We start from the raw sequence: 4,606 nt of genomic DNA on the forward strand, positions 1-4,606 counted from the left end.
TAATGAAAAGTGTCTAAAATAATAATAACTGTTATATTAAAGACCAACTGATAGTATCCAGAGTATGTATGTACGTATGTGAATAATAAATATTTTTCCTAATGTTACCAGTTACCCTTAAAAAAAAACGAAAACCAATCTAATGCGAAATTTCCAAAACCATACATCTCTTATTACAAATGTGCTACATATTAGAAATATTAGTAAAAAAAAAAAGGTTTCAACTGGCCACAAACAACAATTTGTTTTACAAACACGTTTTTTTATGCAACTTTTGGGGTTCTCTTTTTTTAAACCTAATTTTTTCAATTATTTTAAAATATTTTGCGAAAAACTTAAACAAGAGGATAACTCCAACCAGTGTTTGCTCTAACATACATGCAACTTCTTGAACACTAGTAAATGTCCAACTTGATACTAGCTGGCAAATTCATAGGACATTGCTTTTAACTTTTTTAAAGTATACTTTTTGGAATGTTTATGCTTTGTAAATAATACAACCAGAGTAAGTCAATACCCCAAGCTTTCACCTCTAATAAGGTGGAGGTCACATCTTGATTGGCACCTACAGTGCCACGTTTCTCACCAGGCAAGTGCAAGAGCCAAAAACAAAAGTCCATTTACGACAGCCATAATATATCCAATATGATACGAGTGTCCGGAAGACATCCTAAAGAAAAGAAACAAAATTAAAAGTTTTAAGTTAAAAAATTAATACATAACTTAATATCTTTATTTTAATGTTATACCAGGAATTATCCCACATAGCATCACAAAACTTAATATAATACAACTTAAAATGCACAAACATGATATTTGTGGCATAAAGAAAACCCAACTGCCATGAGATCCTGATATTTCATAGCTTTCAGTTACTTTATTAGGAAAATAAATGTTTAGTTAAGGGCAAACGATCTTTATTTCAGTATATGTAAGCCTAAGAGTAAGACCTTCCACTAATACATTACAATAAGCTAAAGTTTTCAACCAAACTTAATACATTAGGCTACTGAAAAACACTGCTAAAATAGAACGCATGTTTTGGCAAATCTAAAGTTTCATCTCCTTTCACGCTTAAATCTTTAATTTCTCCGACATATAACTTAGTTACTTTCATATTTGAAATTTTAAGAAGATTATACTTGCATATTTTGATAAATTCCTCATGTTCTACATTCAATTGTTCCGTAAGCTTTCAAATAACATATTCCTTCACACTACTTGTAGACTACATTTTAGTGTGCTACTGCCATTAACCAAGCATACAATCATTCTATGTGTATCAGGCAGTGCAAGAACTTGATAAGTACAACTTAAAGTCTGACTCAAATTATAAATCAAACAAAAAATAACAATTATCACTTTAGACTCTGTCTCAGAAAATTAAGTATTATGATTAAACTTTAGACTAAAATCCCTGAAAATGGATTCCTGATGAACACACAACTACAAAGAGACCTGATTTTTCTTGGAGAAAGTGGTGAAGGAGGCTCAACTCCAGGCTGGCTGCTATCTAAGTAGACAACCATCCATGTGAACAGGAACACGACTAATCCAATTCCAACTGCTAATAGAATATCTGGAGTCACAAGTTTAGCTGCAAAACATGTGAAAAAAAATATATATATTAATAGTTGTCCTTTCATTCAGGTATTCTTACTTAATAAATATTAAATTAAACAAAATGATTAATTTGTGACATATATATAACCTGCTTGGAAGTTATGTTAACAAAATTATTTCCTCGTGATTCAGAGCATCAAGGTAGCCTTGAACATCTGCTACGTACAAACAATGGCTACTAGAATCCCATTTGACTGACAAAGTTACATGTTACAGTGGGAAATAAACCCAATCAATAAATTCAGAAATAAATGTTCTCTGTTCCACAGTTACCTTTCTACATAACAAAGAGCTATAACCTCACACCACTGCCATGAAGATGTTTACAAGTCTTGAATGAGCTATCATCCCTACAAATACTAACATGTATTGGAACAGTCATCATTAGACTACAGCCCTCCACCAATTAGAGGGCAACACATCCTCCACGTACAGTAATTCTCACGAGTTCTAGCATTTTAAGAAAGGCTCATTCTCGAATGAGGCAAAACAAATACACTGGAAGTGGGGAGGAAGGGCGAGAGGTTGTGAAGAAGTCAGTAATTATCTGAAATACATTCTCAAGTGAGGAAAAATGTTAACCTCAGAAACCTTTGCTCATCTCGCTACATAGCAATAATCCCACAATGAGAAGATGGTGCAGATTACAAAGATAACATTTTTTTTAATACAAACATATATGCTTTTATTAAATGTTTTATATGTATCATTCCCTATTTTTTAACAAACTATTTTGAATGAAACACTTATTAGATCTGTTCAGAAACAAGGAATACATTTGTAAATCATTTAATATTATTTTAAATTAACAACTGACCTAAAACTAACGAAGACCATTATTCTACAATATTAGGTACGCTCCTTTTTCTACAAACACATGTTTGCTAATTATTTTTTGTCCAGTATATTTTTCTAGCACTTTTAGCATCTCTTAATCAGGCAGAACATATGAAATATTAGTCTAAAGATCTCTTTCAACAAGATTGTGTTTTACAAAAGTCTGTAAGGTACATAGTGCAATAACTGAACAAAATGTATATGTACTACAGATGAAATGTTGAAGAAGCAAAAACAGCCTTTAATTTATCGTGTACAATCCACGAGCATATATAACTAAATCAAAATTAATCTATAACTATTTATAACTTGTTTGTTACAGTTAATATTTAAACACAACAGAACAATCTCGTAATGCATGTACATTATCTGTCTGTAAGTAAACATGTTTAAGATAGCCTTATGGACAGCAATAGATCATTTGGTCCTTCAAGATTGTCTCTGCATCCCTGAGAAAAAGTAAAAAAAAATTAAATCCATCCTTTATTTTTCAAGAAATTATTTGTTTCTCTCTTCAACTCTTGTAAAGTGTTAGCCTCTACTACATCCAATATCAACTTATTTTATATACTAATCACTCTGTTAGTACAATATATATCTGGCACTTGTTCCATGTATCTGCATAGAAATACATATTCAATAAATTTGAATTTTGTGACAAACTTACATGTTAATAATAACAGTAATCTGTATAACAACACACTCACTGTTAATGTTTATCTAAAACAAATTCACACACAAATAACTGTTTAATTTGCATAACAAGATTTTCACTTACTAAGATGGTAAACTTGTAGAAGATCAGTAGGAACAGAATTATTCAGGAACATTTTGATGCTCTGGAGGACTGTGGGTAAAGAACACATTCCCCAAGATGTGGAATCTACGGCAAAGATATAAATATACATACATACACACACAGAAGACATAATTCACAGATGTATATCTAACACAATACAAAAAAAAACACAAGTCAAAATTATAATACATGTTAAGATATTACTATCTTTCTTTTAACAATGCAGTGATTAAACAAGACAACGTATTAACTACATACATACATACGCATGTGTATAATGAAATTATTTTTTAATATAACCATTGTTAATGTGACTGTAAAATTCAACAACCACAGTTTAGTTTCATTATCAATTAAAATATTTATTGGGTTTATTTTTGGAGTTAGCTTCTGAGCTCTGTAGCATACAGAATCCATCATTACTATGTAGAATCATCTATGAGAGCATATTACATTTGTTGGACTTACTGAAACTGGACTAGTACATAAATCACTGATAATGGCACTAACTTATCAATAAAATAACACGTTACAAAAAGTTGTTTAGAAGACATTCTTCAGAAAAACTAATTAAAAGAAATGCTGTCTCGTGTTTGTGTAATTGGTTACACTCAGTGGTATTTATTATTATTATTTTACTGACAGTGACAATTAGGCTGAACTATAACTTATCATTACTTATTTAGCTATTAAATGTCAATTACAAATAATAAATCGAAAAAAAATCAGTATTTTACAAACAAGAAACGTGATAATAACCAAAGGAACAGAATTAAAGATAACTTCTTAAACTAAAGTACCTTGGCTTTCCGGCGACGTCGTGATTTGGCAGTGTAAAACATAAAAGTTTAAAATAACCAATGATTAAAGTTACTACATATCTTTAATTCTCATGTTGTACATATATTATATTTAGAATAGCACACTTTCTTTTCAACAAGAGCTGCATCTTCATTGTACTCCAAACGCAATTTATCAGTCATTTTATAGTGACATCTATTGGTTTACTACGTGTATATTTGATAAAATATAAAATAATTTAATATAAAACTATTCCTGTTTTATTATTTTTTCGAAAGTACATAATTTTTGTAATTTATTATAAGGTTAATCTTCTTTCATGAATAATCATTGTTAGATATATGGTTCAATAAAAAATCGCATAGAATATTTATATATGCATTAAAAGTTTTAAAAAGGGATTAGGATTTTTATCTGTGTGAATGCATGTCCTAACAAATAGTATAACTTTCAAACAACTAAACACCATTTGGTTCTTTATAAGGCTTCCGCTATGAGGTAATTTCAGGTGTAAACTTATTTCTTGACAAGTATCAGATAGTTAGA

The 4,606-nt window shown here is 30.0% G+C and overlaps 1 long non-coding RNA gene across 1 annotated transcript; it reads right to left on the minus strand.

Annotated features, from left to right (window-relative positions):
- Positions 1-477: 477 nt before the first annotated feature.
- LOC106472863 lies at positions 478-4,241 on the minus strand. Its single transcript, XR_001291643.2, has 4 exons — positions 4,060-4,241; positions 3,239-3,343; positions 1,459-1,597; positions 478-670 (listed from the first exon to the last, which is right to left on the minus strand). It is a non-coding gene; the product is annotated as an uncharacterized LOC106472863 (long non-coding RNA).
- Between the last annotated feature and the right edge of the window lie 365 nt (positions 4,242-4,606).

The sequence above is a fragment of the Limulus polyphemus genome, unplaced genomic scaffold (genome assembly GCF_000517525.1).
Source record: "Limulus polyphemus unplaced genomic scaffold, Limulus_polyphemus-2.1.2 Scaffold5680, whole genome shotgun sequence".
Classification (NCBI taxonomy): domain Eukaryota; kingdom Metazoa; phylum Arthropoda; class Merostomata; order Xiphosura; family Limulidae; genus Limulus; species Limulus polyphemus.